An 18985-nucleotide genomic window follows, 5' to 3' on the forward strand; every position below is an offset into this window, starting at 1 on the left:
GGCAAAAAACGGGAGCAGAGCAAACATCACAGCAAATGGAGGCGTTGTGCCCATGATTCTGCAAGAGGACTGTGGCAGACGCAGTCCACTGGCCTTGGCATTCACCTCCCCCTGGCTGAAGCCAGTGGTCTTATCCTTCATAGCCGTGGCCCAGGGTTTTTCCATCAGACTGGTCTTTCAGTGGAAATGCTTTTTCTTGAAATGAAAATTTTCTTGGGGAATAACTGTTTTACCCAAGAAAAGTCAAATAAATATTTGCTAACTGCTGGTTCTGAAAGACTCATTACTCTTTTTTTGTCCCTCCTTTTTCCAGGTAGTTGAAGACAAAATTCTGTTTTGGTTATCTGAGGGGTGTATTTTTGTGGAAAGCCCTTCTCATGAGGAAAAACGACACACTTCACTGATTCTTCCAGCTTAAGAATAGAACATTTTGAGGTCCTTTTCCCTCAAGTGATTAAATCATCATGATAAGATAGTTCCATATTCTCTTCAGCTCAGTCTTTCTTAGTATAGATGTTTTAATACAGTTTAATTATGAGGGTCTCATGTTCCATAGACAAATGGAAGTACTTACAACTTCCTGAAATGGTTTTATCAGGGCAAAGCAAGGTTTTTGCTGGTCATTCTGCTTTTCTCTGCGTCGGTCAATGTGGGCCCATTTGATGGCTCAAATGCTGATGTATTGAAATCGTTCTCATTACATCTTTGTCTGTGGAGAAGCACTTTCATTTTCTTTCTTTTCTTGCTTTAATACGAAAAGCATAGATTCACTGACTGTTCTCTTAATGGTTGTTGGGACTTGCTTTGAAGAGCTCTTCTTTTATGAAAATGCTGAGACTTCTGTCACAGTAAGCATCTCCTGACAGTCTTTACCTGCTCTTGACTATTATTTTGAAGATGCACATTCCCAATTATCTGTGAAAAAGTATTGAAATATGCTTTCTTGGTTCTGGGAAGCTTGCTTTAGACTCCTGCTCTCTATTATTTGTAGTATTCCATAGCCTACTCTTGTCCTCAGGAAACGATGGCATCAGTTGAACATATTGGGTGTGATTTTTTGAAATATGCAGTTACCCACATTTGGTTCTTTCTGCATTCAATGTGTGTTAACACTACCTTCAACAAAGGCAGAGTTAGGCCTATGCAGAAGGCTTTAAAAACTGAAAATGAAACCCACCTCTTGCACTCTGGGCTATTTGCAGGCAAGAACATATGTTATGAGTGCTTCTGCTGCTTTTCAGGGTGTTTGTTAAAGGTGCTTAGACTCTTCTCTCAGTAATGAAGTAATTAGTTTTGATGCTATGATAGATTTGTTTCTTTTTCTAAGTGTATCACGTAAAGGTATTTTATCTCCTGGAACTAAATGTAAACAAAAATTCTAATAAACTAAAAAAACCCCAAACAAACAAACCAAAAAATGCTGGTTAAAAAACCCCACAACCTCTTAGATGAAGCTGTTCCAAGGTTTTGTTTATTTGTTTCCTTATACTAAAGCCAGTAGTTTTTATTTTGTTTTCCTTAGAAGTAGTCATTAAGTACAGTTTCTTGTTTACATAAAACTTACAGTTTTATTTTCCTTTTTTCTTCTCTCCTTTCTCTTTTCCCTTTCCTGACATCTGCATCGCATGTTGATGTCAAGAGCAGCAGTGGTTGGCAGTTTTCCTCAACTTTGCGAGAGAGAGAGAGATTGTGTTGGAATGAAACCTTGCTCTGCGTACAACCTGCTTGAGATGCAGCATTGAAAGGTATAATCTCATTTTCTGTCTTGAAACCAGAGATGAAAACCACAAACAGGTAGAAATCTCGGTGCCAAACCACCTGTTGAGTTGCAGCCGAAAAGCCTTTGGCAATACTTTCCTCACTGTATCCAGTTGGAACAGTTACATGGCTGATTCCCACAGTATCTGTCTGTACCTGCGAGTTTGGTAAAGAGGCTAATTCATTGGAGAAGATTGGGATTGAAATTCAGTTAGAGCTAGCGTGGCAAAGAATCTTCTGCTATTAGTCTTGCTTTTTGCCTGGAGTAGCATGCATCGCTCGTACAACTCAGTTCAGAATTGAAAATACCAATCCTGAAGTCACATGCTGTGTATTAGAGAGAAAAATGAGATTTGTTGAAACAGCTTTGTGTGGAGTCCAGATCTGCAATAGCATGATATCCTGGAGGTCACAATTGAGGTGACTGGATGAAACTGTGAAGACAAAAGTTGTGAAATACCCTGCCGGCAGCATCAGTGCTTCATCTTTTGAGGGTATTACAATTCAGAAAACCACTTGAAATCGAGTTAAAATGCTGTCCTTGAACTGCTACACATATGCTCCCTGTGACATACGCATTACAGAAACAGCCACTGTGTTTTATTATGGCATTACAATTTTGGACTCCACCCACAAAAATTAATAACATTCTTCAAACAAGAGTGATGTAGGATGCTGACACATTTAAGCCCATATGTTCTTGGACTTGTGTCCTCCAGTGCATGAGAGAACAAGAAATCCCATAATTTTTCTTATTTCCTGTAAAACCATGCTGGTAAACTAGTAGAATATAAGTGCTGGCAGGCTGGCAGGATTTGGACCATGAATAGCTGAACAGTAGAGCCATATTTTATACTTTTACATGCTCTTATATGTCCTATTCTGTTAGTGGTACTAGTTGACTTTCATGGGTTTGCACAACCATAATTTAGAACAGATTTGCGCCATGCTATTTATATTTGTGCAGATTGCCTCATGTTTGTGAAACAATTATTTCCTGTGGATCTGTAGCATTGTCCAGTGTTGCGGAATGCTTTCATATGTATATATGACTGGTTAAAACATGAAATGTGTTTTGAAGCAACATGACAAAGAGCAGTAAAATCTGCACAGTAACTGAGCTTTACTTGGCTGTCCATATAATGTCCAATTAATGCGGTTACTGTGCTCTGAAGTCTCTCCAAGGCTGAATAAGACATGCAGTGGCCTTGTAAAAGATACAGTTTTTCCCTGAATTTTCTAAAGATTTCTGTTACAGATGCTACAATGACATGAGAGCAGTGTAATCTGTATCTTTAGTAGCAGTAACAATGCAGGGTGTGAAGTATATCCCCAAAATCTGAAGGTGTGAATTCTAACCCATCAGCGAGCTGCGTGAGAATTCTATAGAGTAAAACCTAATTCTGTGCTGAAGAGGAACACTGTGAACACCCAGCATAAAATAGAAGATGTTCTGTTCTCTACTGCACTGTCTTGAGCCAAACTTGGGATCTAAAAGCCAAGCGAGGTTCTTTCATCACCAGTCATAAAGATGCTGTAAGTCAGATTGTCCCCTCAGGCTATATTTTGACAATGTAGTAAATTGAGCTTTGGGAACTTTCTACCAGATCGAGAACTCTGTCACCTCAAAATGCAAAGCACGGATCCATTATAAATTCTCTGATGCAGTTTTAAAAATATATTTTGATGTGTTGACTTCTAGCAGCAAGCTCTGTGCCTTATCTGATAGCTTTTGTTCCTTGCTGCTAGTGTTTAAACATAGAAGGGCTGGCAGAAATGGCATCTCATGCCCTCACATGATCCAGGTGAAGTCTGTACTGTGGAGTTATACATTAGTGCAGTCTGTTAAAGTTTCAATGATAAAGCACTATCAACTCAGTTACTTCCCTCCATTTTGTCTTTTGATTCTTCCCTTAGTCCTGGAAGGTGGCACAGGCATCAGGAAGTACAAACCTTGATTTATGTTACAAATGGAATCAGAAAATGTTGTGGATTTTGTATATGTGTACCAGCACTTCCAATCCCATGAACTGTGTTGAGAAGAATGAAAAAATCTAGGTGCTGTTTCTTGCACAAAATGAAGACAGGGTGCTACAGAAAAAGTACATGGCCAAATTCTTTTTTGCCTAAGTTGTAGAGAAACTAATGAACAGAGAAAACTTTCAAGTTTTGATTTGAGGATGGGTTTGGCCAATATTAAAATTTGTCTAAAATTCTTATGGTTTTCTTCTGCCTTCATCCCCTTTGCTTTTCTCTGTTGTGTGATGAATATACCATGTCCACATCTTCTGACTGTAGCTTTGTGTTTAAAGCCACACTAGCACAATGAATGTCTTTAGTAAATTATATTTCAGAATTCTTTCAGGGAATCTGCATTTTGGAAAGGCAGAGCTGATTGCAAAATCTTCAATTTCAGAAATGTTCTGTATTTGAATGTATATGGTTTCCTTGACCTTGGTGTGCCGGAATGATTCTCAATCTGAGGAACTTGGTCTCCTGGAAAGAATAGGGGAAGTGCAGAGAAGAACTTTATAATGAATTTTTGACACGGCTGTGTTTAAAACTTATTGTTTCTTGGAGTTTTAAGGAGTTTTCAGTTTGGTTTCCTTCCCTCTCTAGCCTAATTAATTTTTAGGGATATGCCCAGGAATGTAATTTATAAGACAAATTAATTACATTAGAAGTTGTTGTCATGGTATAAGCCCCCTTGTTTAGGGTAAATTTAAAATGTTTCTGTGTTCTTTCCATCTAGAAATACTGATCTACCAGTGACAGTCTGTTTTCTTTATTTTTCGGAAAATTTTGTTGTCAGTGTTGAAAATAGAAAAAACATGGAATTTAAAAAGGGGAAACATTGCTGTAACTCAGCTGTGGCTAGCAAAAACCTTCTGAAGTGGCACTAGCAGAGAGGTAGGGCTCTTTGCTTTGGCTGTTTTGTCCTTAAAATAGCTTTTTGTAGAAAAGACTAAAATAAAAACTAGTGTGCAAGTCAACAGTTTTCCATTTACTGTAAAATGAAAACATTCACCCTCAAGAAAGAATTTTTAGGAAGGAAAAGCACATACCAGTTGCATTGCTCTGTTCAGGACTGTCCCAACTGTAGTGTTTGTATTGGTGAAGCTGCTTAACCTTTTGAAGCCCGTGGATCCTTGTACTTTACAGCCTCTTTTTCATATCCATGCAACCTACTGACTTCAGCAAGGTAGTACACATATTAAAACATTCACTTTGGCCTTCCAGGGCTGTGCATTCTTTTCTGAAAGATTAAGGAAACACGAGGGATAATTGCTGCTTCTGGTAAAAGCAGTAGGCATTTTGAGAGCAGGAGCAAATTTGCTGTAAATTCAGGCCAGAATAGAAGTTTGGAATTTATTTGGATTCCAAAGTTTCCCAGTAGCATTGCAGCTAAGTCCTTATTCCTGAGGTTGGATAGTGACACTGACTTTCCTTTTCACAGAGAATGAAATGCAGAAAATAGCTTAAATGGGGACAAAACAAAGGATGGTGCATCTTTAGCTACTTTTGTTTCGATTAGATGGAATAATCCAAGGAAGAGAACTTTGTTCATAAAACCATAGTAAACATAGCAAAGCATCCCAACATAAATAGAGCAGAGTATTTAAGCCAGTGTGTGAATCTCAGCTTGTGCTCTAGTGCCTCTGCCTGGCATGGGCTTTCTGACCCCGCCATGGCCAGGTTCCAGCTGCTCACCCCCTCCCTCAGCAGGATTTGGGGAACATCTTTCGGAAAGTGTGAGGAACTGCCTGGGAAATTTGCCTCAGGAGATGATAGCAGGGAAAGGGTGTTGTGCAGGGAGTGTATTTTGAAACACTGGATGGACTTTTTTTAGTTTTCTATTTCCATCCTGTGTTCCCAGCTTTTCTAAAGGAATCCTAAGTCATTTCAAAACAGAATTACTTCACTAGCAGTTGTGTGGCCCTCATGAATATGGTGAAGCCTGACACTCCCTGTCTTGTTTTTTCTGGAGGTGTTCAACAGTCTTACGGCATTTTAAAAATCTTCTTTCTATGTCCAGATAGCATTGCCTTTACTTAAAGATAAGGTTCAGAGGCAAATAGAAAACATTTATTAGGTCTGCTCTAGCTCTGACTTTTTCCTTTTTTTTTAGATGCTAAATTATTTTCTTTTCCTTACACAAATTATAGCAAACACGATGCTATCCCACAGTCCCCAGCTTCAGTTTTAAAATGGATCAAGTTTGGGTTCTGACATAATTGGCAGAGTACCATCGTTTTTCTACCCCTCCCTCAATCTGGGCCATAATTGTGGATATCCTGTGGACTGCAGCCCAGAGACTGCCAGTGCTGGGAGCATACGGAAGGGAAGAGATGATGGCAATAGCTCTGTAGCTTGACCTGACATTTGCATTGTTTCTCAGTCGCTCAGTGTGATGAGGGGAGCAGAGGGTTTGGCATGAACTGTAAGAAACTGGCCATGATTTGGAGCAGCAGTCTCTCCTGCCTGGCTCTGATGTTATGAGTAGGTGCCGTTTGCACTTCAAAGAATATAATACAAAGAAGGGGTATTTTGAATAAAGGGAAAGAAAGCAAATAGATAGAGAAAGTCATACTCTAGGTAATTCCACTGCTTGCAATGAGGTTTCACTGGGGATGGATATTGACCCCATAAAATCCCAGGGTCACAGACAGCCTTATGACAGACCCTGATAGCTTTGTGAAGACAGATTATGTCAAGCCCTCAAATTTGGAAACATAGCAATTCCTCTGTAGTAAGATTGCAAATGAACACCCATTTGGAGATTGCCAACATTATCACAGTTTGTCAGGGTGATCTCACAGCCCACAAAGCGCCGTAAGAGATTGCTTTACAAGTTCTGAAAGATTAGAGCGTTGAAGTATGTGACACTGGAATGATGCTTTGATGCCTGGCTTTGTCAGTCTGCCAGACAAATAAATAATATCCAGTGTTTTTATTAGTGCAAAGCATAACAGGTAATAAAAATGTACGGAGACACACTTTCTTGTTGCAGCTACAGGGAGCACAGAAATGCATGATAAGAGAAAATGGGATGTGTGAATGTCAAACCCCTCAAACAGGCAGTTGAGTGTCTGTGTGAGTCAGTAACATTGCTATTTCAGCAGGTACTAGTTCAAAGTATTAAAATTATTGCATGACTAAATGAAACAGCAGAAATATGTGGCATTTTAGGATTTTGGTTATCTAGAAAAGCATGAAAACCTATATTCTTGTAAAATAAGGAGTGTTAAGGGCCTGGGCTGCAGAAACTGTGGGTTCCTCTCATGAGTTGTGAGAGAGAGCAATGTAGGAGTGCACGTAGGAAGTGGCATGGTATTAAACAGCAGAAGAGTGTAAAATCCAGCCTTTCTTTACAGCCTGGAATTGTGGGAAAGCTTTTGGGTAATATGGCACGTTCAGATCTTTGTTAAGATCGCTTGAAACTTAAGAGATCAATGTGAGAATAGTCTACAAGCATGAAATTGATGTTTGGGACTCTGTATAACAATTGAACGTTTTAGACTACCCTTTTCCAGATTTCTTCCACATTCAACCCAGATTTCCACAAAGGATGCCTAGTTTGAAAACCATTTGTGTAGCCTCAGATGAAAACTATTTTCACTAGTAAACAGTTCCAAACAAGGCAAATTTGTTAATCTTTGTGCTTTGATACAAAACATTGGTAGGTTTTCTGTATGTACCAGTGTTCCACCAAGGATGGAACATGCATCTGATTTATGTCCATTTTCAACCTTTAGACTTTGTGGAACAGAAGGTATAAGATGTATGTTTGTTACACTCCTTCGTTCTTAGAGAGCCACCAAGTTGTAGTAATGTCAGATCAGCTACAAATTCCTGCACCTCTGATCACTTGTAGTTAGAAGTCGATCATCTGCATCTGTCTCCCACTTGTGGAGCAGCTCACAGTTTGTCCTTGACCCTGGAGAGCTTTTGCCCCCATTTCTCCATCCACAAGGGCAGCAGAGTCCTTATGGGTACCCAGGCATTAGTTAATAATTGCTTACACAAACCTGGAGAAGCTTGCCTGAAAGACCTGGTGTAAGGGCATGGAATTATTATGACTATTATTAGCTGAATTCCTAAACCTAGACAATGTATTTGCACATGTAAGTAATTATGATGCACTTCAAGGCATTCTGTTTGTAATGCTTTGTAATGCTTTGCTCTCCATTTCCTACAAATCAAATTACTCAGGGATAGATTTGATTTCCACATCATTTTGAAAATATTTTCTTTTTCTTTTTTTAATTTCCTTTGTATTAATTTTTTTCAAAGTTCAAAACACAACCAACTGTGACTAAATGCATAAACCCAAACAAAAAACCCCTAAAGTATAACAAAATTAAAGACAGCCTAAGATGATATGCAGCAAACAATGTAAATCATACCTAACAAACGTGGCTGTAATAATATACCTTATCCATGTCTGATCCACTAATAAAAAATACTTACTCAGAGAACAAATAACTCATTTTTCTTCTCAGAGAGAGAGAGAGGCAAGACCCAAATTCAAATTGTATCTTACAATCTAAACAAATATGAAAAACCTGCCAAATCTTCTTATAGAAATCCCAACAATCTTCTATTTTCTTGGTATCTTTTGGGAATAAGGAGATTGGGAGGAGGGGAAAGAAAGGCCAGCTTTTACTGAAAATTTGTGTCCTTATCCTGTAGCTATTCCATGAGAATTCCTTGGTGCCTTCTGTTGAAAGGTTTCTCTTGCGGGTACTGGATTCAAACGAAAACCTGAAAGCACAGCCTGGGGTTATTTTTAATAATTTGGGATTATCTCCTCCCTTATAAAAAGTTTCTTCAGAGTGTTGGGTTGACAAACAGATTACAAGTGAACTCCGGTCAGTTTATGAAGTTTGTTACAAGAGTAAAGACTGTTATTAGAAATTAATGAATGCTTTCCTTTCTCCCTCATGTCAGAATAGGCTTTTGACATTTTCACATTTTTCCTGTTCGGTTACATAAGCAATTCCTCTTTGCTTAACAGAATAGCACCATCCTCCCTGTCCTACACGGTGGGTGTGGCACCATCTTTCCCCTGGTCCCTTCCCTGTCGTGGAATCCATCGGGTTTGGTTTAGTTCTGGTCCACGAGTTGCCACCGGTGGTAATTGGCACAACTGCTTCCCAAAGTGGGAAAAGGCAGATGTTCAGGTACCTTGCACGCCATGGATCACCTTCCCTGCCACACAGCACATATGTGTTGTTTGTGACCAGGTCCTGGCTCAGCTAGCTGCAGTGCCAGCTTTGCCACTTGCCCTGTCTGTGTGTGAGGAGCTCTGGCCTCACTGCCTGCTGGAGAGAGCTCATGTCTAGTTATGTTTAAGGAAGCTGAGTATTTTCCCTCTCATGTTAGACTTTGGGGTAGAAAACAGTTGCCTGTTTCATGTCTCTTCTGTTGCCCTCGTTATTATGCACCTCGTGCTCCTCACTCCTCCTCTGTGGGCTGTGGTCCTTGTGAGGAGAAGAAATTCAGTCCTTTGCCTGTGTGTGGAGATGAAATCACTGCCTTGCAGGGGCTCTGTGCTGGAAGGTGTAGAAAGGTGTCTCTCTTTGTCTTTTGATTTTGCCTTGAGGCCTCTGGTAATTCAGCAGCACCCCCCAGCTCCTTGCTCCTCTCCCACTGTCCCCACATGTCCCTTTAGCTGCTGGTCTACCCAAAACGCCCCCATGCCACCCCTTGCCTGGGGTGGTCGTGCAGGGCTATTCTCTTTGCCAGAGAGGTTATGGTCATGAATTTTGCAGCTTCCAGGGGATGCTTCTAGTCCCTGTTATTTCTTGTAGTTTAAAAGGTGCTGTTGGCTGAGTCCAGGCTGCCTCTTGCAAAGACCCGTGTCTAATACACCCAGGTAACGCGTGCATATAAGAAACAAATGGCAGGTGAGCAGGATCACTAGAGTGACGTAAGGTAAGAGGCTCATTTTTAGAGCCTCTCATAGAGTGTTTGGCATCATGAACTTCAGTTTAAATTCTATCAACAGCATTTTGCACTTAAAACCTAAGCTATAACAATTTCTTAACATCATAGCTGAGGAACATGCCTTAAAAATATGAGCTGAGGATAGCTGGTACAGTGTCATGTCCCAGTGTGTAGGATCCCAGATTACTGCCACTTAAGCTGTTTTATTTGTTTTTTTTTTTAATTAAGGAATACCCAATTCTGCAATCATGACTTCCAGCAAAGATGTTTTCCTCCCAAACCAAAAATATGAACCTTATTATCTGGAATGTAAAATGTAACAGAGAAGTGGCTGTACTGGCTACAGAAACAGAGATCCCAGTTTCAGATACAGACCAATCTCCTAGCAGTGGGCTAACATCATCCACCTCCTTTTGAGTACCAGAGAGAAAATCTTAATGCACTTTGTGTGTATTCTCTTTGAGGTTCTTAATAAATGTCAGATGCTAGGCCTTTTTTCCCTATTCATCTGTATAAAGTCCTGTCAGGGGAAAGAGGGGTTTGGGAAAAGGGAAGGTGTTTATAGAACATGTTCTGAGGGGCTATGCAGGGAAAATTGACTTCTGTGGTACATGGGCTTAGGAGGGAAATAGGGTAATGAGAGAAAAAATGAGAAATTAATGTACAGGCAGAACCTCAAAGGTCAGAATTAGATTATATTCTTTCTTTTCATAGTAAAGTTACCTGCTTTATGAAGCAATGTCCTAGGTATTTAGCTTATAATATTTTCATAAGAATGCATTCCTATTTTCAAAGACACAAAGAGCCCAGAACATGGTTTAGGGATTGGAGAGAATGTGTAGCAGTTACATATGAGCAACAGTTGCTTGTACTGAAATAAAAATTAAATTTTTGATACTGCTGTCATTCTTTGATTAAGAGACATGAAGCTATAGAATTAAGCTTACAATGCCTGTCATTTACTTGGGCTCTGTTTTAGTCAAATTGGCCAAACTATCAGAGAAAATTATGCTTATGAGTTTAACCTTTTAACCTCTTGTTTCTAGCACTACCGCACATCACTGCACTGCCCTGTAGCACAAGAACTGCTCAAAGTATTGTTCTGAACTTGAACTGGTGATATGCTGGTGCAGAGCTGCACTTTGGCACCTTCAACTAATCCTTCCAGATCAGGATAGTAGTTTAAATGTCTCTTGAGATCTTGTGTCTTGTCATGTGTTTGCATATCTCTCAACCTGCCCATGATTAGGGTTATTTAAATGGTTTTAGATTTTAAATTTGTTGGATCTTCCTTTAAAAGTCCCATTCATTTAGTCAGTGTGGAGATGGTGCCTCTGCCAGAGCCCCACATGGGTTTCCATTTGTGTCTGCTTTCTGGATTCTCACAGGGAAGAGGTGGCATGAGATTTGTTCAAGGAGGCTGCATTCATTTGCAGTAGACAGATCTCCTGTTGCACAGTGATAATGTGGAACAGTTAAGGTTGCATTTATTCTGCAAGAGCTGAACTGTAATACCCACTAGCAGAAGATCAGGGTCCACGTAAGTAGGAAGGGTTTACTTAGTCTTTGGAAGACTGTGGTGAGGTCTTAAGATACAAAACCTCCTCTACATCACAGCCCAGGATAGTGCATTGTCCCCAGAGGGTGGCAATGTCTGTGAATGGCAAGACCAAGCCTCCAACATGATCAGCAAAATCATTCTCAGTGGAAATTTCACTTCATTGTGATGAAGGGAAGTGAGGCACCATTTATTGACACAACTGAGGAGTTTTACACTCTGTTGTGTTGTGGATAGAGAAGAAGAGTAAAACAGCTTCTACCTGGCGTGTTATCAGTGCAACCACCAGTCATAGGGAATTCAGTCATGCACAATGCCTGCACACCAGGGAAAGTAAATTTCCTCTAATACGTAGCATAGTCATCAAACTCTCTGCATGCACATCTAATCTGCGCAACTGTTTCCTGGGCTCGGATCTAGTGTGAATACAGGTAAACATTATTGCTTCCCATAATCGTGCCAGTGGACAGCAAGAATAGACTTACAAAATCTTGGGAAAGCATCAGAACAAACAGGCACGTGTTCTTCATCCTTCCATGCAGTCACCATGTATCAAAAGCACAGGCAGACAATATATCATATGTGAGGACAAAAACCCAGACTATACCCCATGCAGCCATCACACCTTGAAAATAGACATAAAATGTTAAGTCAATATGAATACACAGCTCCTAACAGTCTAATAGAATAGATCACACCACAGCCAGGTACATCTGTTCTCAGCACTAACCATTATCATTAGCTTAAAACACTTAAAATCACTGAGCTTCTTCAGGTCTGGGGACAGATTATAGCAGGAAGAATATGCTGAATAGATTTAGCAATGTTGCAGGCAGGGACCTTGACTACATTAAAACGATACATTTTACATCTCAAAGGCTGTAGGCTGTTTTCAGAGGAACAGTCTGAATGAAAAATGACACTAACACTGGATGGCAATTTCTTTATCACTGTGTAAATACGGAGCTTGAAACCGTTGGACAAACAACTGTGCCAAACTGGAAAACAATTTGCCTGTGAAAAATCAGGCTTGCAATGTATGGCAAGTCATCAGCCATCCTGTGTTCTTGTCAGACTTCTGCACAGGCTGGAAAGACTGAACTGTGACTGGACTTCAGACTGTGTGGCTGACAGAAAGAATCAAATCTCTCTTCTGTACAAAAAGAAACAAAAGAAATAGCATACTTCTCCCTGTCTCTCTGTGTTCACATGCTGGTATCTGACTGCTGTGAAATGTGAGATATGGGTTCTTGCAGAGACTGTCAAGTCATGCAAGCTTAGAGGAGCTTTCAGAAGCAAACAAACAGAAAACCAGTTTGATATACATGCAGCAGTGACTACTAAGGTGGTAGGCTGCTTCTTGTTTAGGACTTGCTCTGGCGGAGCTGATGAGGAAGATATGTGACTGGTTCACTTCCTGGCTCTTCAAAAGAAGCGAAAGTGGAGATAGAGCACAATGACCATGATAGAAATAAATGCATTATTTTTTTTTTAATGATGAAAATTTCTGGAAGATGCAAAACAGAAAAAAAAAAGACATGTACGTTTTGCACACTAGCTAAGAACAAGTCCAAATAAATAGGTAAAGGTTCACCCTCTAGTCTCATACTTATTGTTAGCAAATTGTTTAAGCTTTATGAATGGCCATGAAGGTCTAGCACCTCTGCTAGAACTTCAGTGTGTGGTTCCATATATCTTCACACAGACTAGGAATTCTTCAAGAGCACTCTGGGTATTAAGAGAAAAAGCAAGGGCAAGTACACATAGAAGGCCATCCTGGTTATTAATCAAGCTCACTCTTTTTTGTACCTTATCAGAGAACTAAGATCCCTTCTTCCCACTGTCATGTTTTCCATATCTCACTCTATTCTGTCTCACAGCACAAATTTCTGAGGCATTAAGGCTGAGAGGAATTCTGTGTTTCCCCACAACAGACTGGGCTGGGTGTGTGGAACCCCCCTTCCCCGTTCTGATAAGGTGGAGTGTCATTGTTTTCACCACCTTGACCCACAGTTTGTTAAACTGTTTTTCCTATGTCTGAAAGGCCAGATAACCTTCCCTTGCAAGGTCCTGAGAATGCTTTCTGGGGAGGGAATCCTTGCCTTAGGGGTACCAACAGAACCTGCGCACAATGTGTGGAGGTCCCCAGAAAACTGCAGTCAACAGCCAAGCTTCTCTGGCACAATCATTCTCTCCATGCTAAAGGACAATCTGTCACTTGCTTGGGAGGCAGTCTGAACCCATGCAGTTACATCTCTGAGGAACTGGTGGTTAATGTGTACCTTACCACCCCCTACTTCCCATGGGAAGTGTACTTCTTTTATCATGTCTTTTTAAATATAAATAAAGAGCATCAAGCACATTAAAAAAGCCCCTACCAGAACAGGAAACAGTATTGTACCCAGTTCTGTCTCTGGAGAAAAGGAGGAGTAATTCATGGTAGTCATGTTGCATGGCGCACTCAAAGCAATATCCAGGTGATGCTCTGGTGGCAGGGCCGTGGTCAGGGAATCAGGCCCAGAGCAGGATGGGTGATTGCCCTGGCAGTTGGGAAGGACAGCTCATGACAAGAAATATCCATGGTATATATGCCCATTCGTTCAGCCCCAGAATGGGGATAGGTGGGATATAATCTTTTTAAGAAAAAACAACTAATAAAGTTGCCAAGAACAGTTATTTTATAATCTGTGCTAAATCTCTGCTGGAAAACATGAACAGCAATGAAACTGAGAAGACACTAAAAGAAATTCGGGGCAAAGTGCCAGACGCCCAGACGGAAGCAGAATGTGGACCAAAAAGCTTGCGACAATTGGGTAATTATGGTTTATGAATTTCAGCTTTAATCTGTAGTTCAGTGAGTCCTGATTAAATATCTGTTAAACACAATTAAAGTTTGTTTTTGTATTTCACCGTCTTGATCAGAATAATTAGAGACTGCGTGTTTCATGTCAAAAGTAGCAAGAGGAATTTTAGTGAATGAACATCGTTTTTAAAAGCCATTTGTAGCACCAGCTGTTGGCATTATTTTATATTTTAGTGTTATCAGCATAAAGATGGGTCCTCTCAATGCTGAATGCTTTCCAGCGGGGCTAAGATTCCGGGAAAGGCGTGATACAGTCGGAGCTGTGCCGGGCCATGGGGCTACGCGGAGAGCCCGGGCTGGGACTCTCTCGCTACAACGTGAGACTGCGCACTTGAGCGTGGAGGGTGACGAGTGCTGTGAGCGGGTCATGTAGCGCCCAGCCTGTGCTTCTGTGCCAAAGATGTTTGAGATAGCAAGTGCGAGGAGTGATAGGAGGGATCGCTGGAGAGGGCACGGATCTGATGAGCTGCATTTGGATTCTCTCCTCTCAGCGCCTTATCGGAAGCTCTGCGTGTCCCAAGGGTGAGGTGTTAGAGTGTTAGCCCAGCACGATAATCGTGGCGGCGTTACGAGTGCTCTTGGGAAGGAACCCTTCAACTGTATGGCGGTGCCTTAGCAAAGGCAACAGGCTGCAGTGATGGCCCTATGCAGTTACTGCAGAGGGTGGGTTTGCCCATGCCAGCTGCTGCGAGCACTTGGTGCGTTTGTCTTCATCAGAAGCAATTGTATTTAACTGAGGAGAGAGGATAAATTCTACTAAGTTGTTCTCCAGAAAAATAGGGAATAAACAATGTCGTGGAGGAAAAGCAGGATAGTTTTAAATGAAGGGAAGGCACAGTGAAATACAAAACTGTCTACAGAAGATGTTTGTTTTTCAAGAACCTGAAATGCATCTGAATGTCACCTGAACATAGTTAGGGTGTATAAATAAACCAGGGGGTGGGGGGAGTGTGCATGGGTATATGGCTGACCTGGTTTTACCCTTCATCTGTCTCTTTATACCAGCAAAAATGAATCTTCCGTCACAGTTAGTGGTGCCTGAGGAGGGGGAATAAATTTCAACTATCATAAACTAAAAATTGAAAATACCTACTAAAGAGACTCGAAAGACAGTGCCAGTTTCTCCTCTTGAGAATGTGTTTTGCTGCTCTGTTGTTTAGTTTACTTCAAATTATATGGTTCCTTTGGCCTCTACAGTTTCAGTATCTTTGCTGAGTGTCAAAAGAAGGAGAAATGCAAGTGTCCTGTGTGGAGGAGGCAGTCTTCAAGCACAGGACTGAGACCCCAGTCCTACTGAGTAGTCATCCATTAGTAACAGCTCTCAGTCACCAGTGGCCATGTGGAGGGTCTGTGTGGCTCATTATCATCCTGCAGAACCACTTCATTTGCTGGCGGCTTAATGATTCAGTAAGAGACTTGCTCGAAACGAACAACTCAAAACTCAAGGAAAGTATTAGCTTATCTATAGTTTCTTTTGGTTTTTTTAAAGCACTGGTCAGTTTCTTTGTACTGTTTCCCCTACCTTTCTAGCTAAGAAGGGAAAAACAGTGCCAGAGAAAACAGAATTTCTAAATTAGCCTTCCAATAAAACTATAGATCTATTAATTCCTAAGTGAAATCAAGGTTAATGGTGAAAGAGTTGAACAGAACTAAAAAATCAAAGATATTTTGGAAGACAACATCAAAGGCATATCAAAATATGGTGGTCTCTTTATAAGCTGCAAGCCCTGAAGAGATGGTGCCCCTAATAGAGCTGAGGGAGAAGGGATCAAAGCGATGATCACATGAGTCTTTAAAGTAGAAAGAATATGTGGAGTGAATCTATGAAGAGACAGGTTTTGGATGAAACTTGCATAGCACTGGGATCATTTATCACATCTTGAAGCCTGGGTACAGTACAAATGATCAGATTTCACCAGGGAAGGAGGTAAAAGATGTTCAGTTCTGAAGAGGAAAACTCAGCCCAAGTTTCTATCAGTAGAATAACAATATCCATGTTTAAATGTGTGTATATTTACATGTATGTGTGTGAACAAATGCATTTTTATAATGTATATTTTATTAATATTAGCTATACCCACTTTGTTCAGGAGGAATATATTCTGGTGAAACAAAAAAATATCAGTGGTATTTGGTTGAGAGTATGACTTTTTTTATTTTTACTTCATATAGTTAAAGGGAGAGGAGAAACGGAGTTAGAGCTTTTCTGTTATCTTCTATTGCATTTCTGAATTACTCTGATTTTCCCTTGGAACCAGCTGCTTAAGTATATCTCATCAAATGGCTGAGCTTGTCCAAATCCACTACCCTTATGTCTGAGATTAAAAATAAAACAGGGCAGTGTGTAGGTCTTAATACGAGTTGCTTTATATGGGGGTGGGGAAATGGAAATACTGATTTGTAATTCAGTGTGTGTAGGCCTTTCACAAAGTGTATACAAGCCCAGTGGAAAAAAAAAAAAAGAGCTATTTGTTCTTTTGGCAAAGGTGTGTGTAGTTCTTCCACAGAGTTTTATACTGTGCCTGAGGGTCATTTCTCTTTTAAAGAAGCACTGACAGCTGTGATGAATGGCATTACCTGGGAAGAGGGAATATCTAGATGTTTAAACAGATCAAATTTCTTCTTATGGAAGAGTAAACATTAGGTCACAAATCTGACTGTTCTACTTTCTTGGACAATCAGAATCAATTCTATGCTACTTAAATGTGAACTGGAAAGGCTTAAGTGTGGCTGCATGCTGACATTAACAGAGGAGGGTAGTTCACAACCTGAGTGCATTGTCACAGCTATCCTTTTCCATGAAGTCATGGATGAATGCCATGTGCCCATGTTGAGTTGCCTCCTTGTCAGCAGGCGAGATTGCCCGTCCATCACTATTATCTACAACGAGGCTCATTACCTGCCAGCCAGTAAACATCTCACTCTTGCCATCTGCAGTGAATTACAAAGTGACTGGAAGAATCAGGATCAGTTTGCCTTGCAGAATGATTGTCAAGTTCATTTTCATCTTTGGAAGCCCTTTGGAAATGGGAAAGATGGTGACTGAGATGGGAAAAAGATGATGTCCATTACCCTCAGCTGTGCAAGCTGACTGATGCTATTTTTTACATGCCTTGAAATTTTCACAGCTTGCAGGTGAAATAATTTCTTTTATTCTTGACTGGCTATATCATTTGTGATAAATAGTGATGCCATTTTCACATGAGAGGACAATGTGTTCCCTCATTCAGGAAATACTTTTTTAATAAAAACATTAATTGTACTCAGTACAAAGACATCTCCCATTGACAAAGTTCATGTCCAGCCCATCAGTGATGCATTCAGAGAGGAGGATAGTGTATTACAGTAATTTTTGCTGCTAGCCTTTTGTCAGTCCGTGGGGTTTTTTTAAAGCTTCCAGGTAGCTTTACAATGATTGTAAACCTTGATGTCACTGCATGGGCTTACAGTGAATTTCAAGCATCTGCCTTAGGGGAGACAGACTCTATTTCATATGGCTGTTAAAGGAAAACATTAAATAAGTGGGGTAGATCAAGAATCTGTCAATTATCCTTGGAATAGGGTCTGTTGGTAATGTACAGATAGATTAGATGTCCTGCTGTTAGTAGTGGGAATGTAGACAGAGGAACAGGAGTTCTTGGAACAAAAGCCATTCTAATGGTTCTTCCCTTTGGCTTTCAGGACACATCAGGTTTGTGCAGAACCTGGGCCTGGGCTTGGGCATCTGTCCTTTTTCTTTGGCCTCTTTCTCTCAGCAAAATGCAGAGTTAAAAAAAAAAAAATAGAGTGATATGTGTTTGCTATGTCAGCCAATGGCCACATGTGCAGTGAGGAAATTTTCTCTGAGAGCTCCCAAAGCTCATAATCATTGTGCAAGACATAATTATACTCTTTAGAAATCCAGATCGGTCCACAGTAAGAGGAGGATGGGAGGGAATGTTACAGACGGATTTTTACAAGTGTATGTGTCTCCTTTCTGCAACAATTTTGGTCTTAAGTGCACTTGGCTAAATTCTCATTCTCCCCCGGGAGGGTTACTGGAGGGATTTCCAGGCTTTTCTGTCTGCCTGCAGCAGGCTCATGGGGAGCAAACACGCTGACTACCATTCTTTGCACCTGCTTCAGAGAGGGGCAGCGTACATCCCAGATGCTTGCCTCAGGGTGCCAGCAGGAATGGGGGAATAGGAGGAGGCTGGCACTGCTCCTCAACAGACAGTCATCCCCCTTGGGAGTCTGGAGATGCCAGTGGGCACGATGCACCCAGGACTTCAGAGCTGAGCAAGTGCTGATGACAGTGTTATACCTGATCCCAGTCAGATAAATAAAGAGGTTCAGAGAAGAAAGCTCGCCTGAATCCTTTCTTCACTCTCATAATGCTTCAGGAAGAGCTGGTAGTTAGCTCTCTGTAAGAGAAGAGGCCAGTGCTCTTTTTTAGAGAAAAGAATCAAATTAAACTGGAGAACAGCACCAATTTCTGACTGGGTTTAACCATTTGCTTATCTGAACTAATCATTGGTTTTTAGGCTTTGTTCCTTTTTTTGTTTTATTTTTTGCTTGATCCTTTGAATTGCAAACATTATTTGCTAAAGGAAACAATTTCCTGGCCAGTGATTTTTTTTCTGTAAAACAGGGATTCAAAATGGTCTGCCATCCCAATTTGTGGTGATACCCAGACATCTGACTGACTAGGCATATTTCCTAATTCTTAGATTTGCTGTATTTTGAAACTGGAACAAATGCTTACAATAAAGCAAATGAACAATACTAAAGTAAACGAACAATGCTTTCTGAACCCGTGAAGTAAATGGAAATTTTGCCTTGGGCAAATAATGTCTGGAGCTCCACAAACACCCTCA

At 40.7% G+C, this 18985-nt stretch overlaps 1 protein-coding gene across 1 annotated transcript in view; it reads left to right on the top strand.

Annotated features, from left to right (window-relative positions):
- The window catches only part of ZBTB20 (zinc finger and BTB domain containing 20), a 230198-nt gene that overhangs the window by 67285 nt on the left and 143928 nt on the right, over positions 1–18985 (top strand). Inside the window, exon 2 of the transcript XR_009114160.1 lies at positions 1645–1745. The gene's annotated coding sequence lies outside the window, so the exon portion shown is untranslated. The remainder of the gene's footprint in view (positions 1–1644; positions 1746–18985) is intronic.

This window comes from Melospiza georgiana, chromosome 2 (assembly GCF_028018845.1).
Source record: "Melospiza georgiana isolate bMelGeo1 chromosome 2, bMelGeo1.pri, whole genome shotgun sequence".
Lineage (NCBI taxonomy): Eukaryota > Metazoa > Chordata > Aves > Passeriformes > Passerellidae > Melospiza > Melospiza georgiana.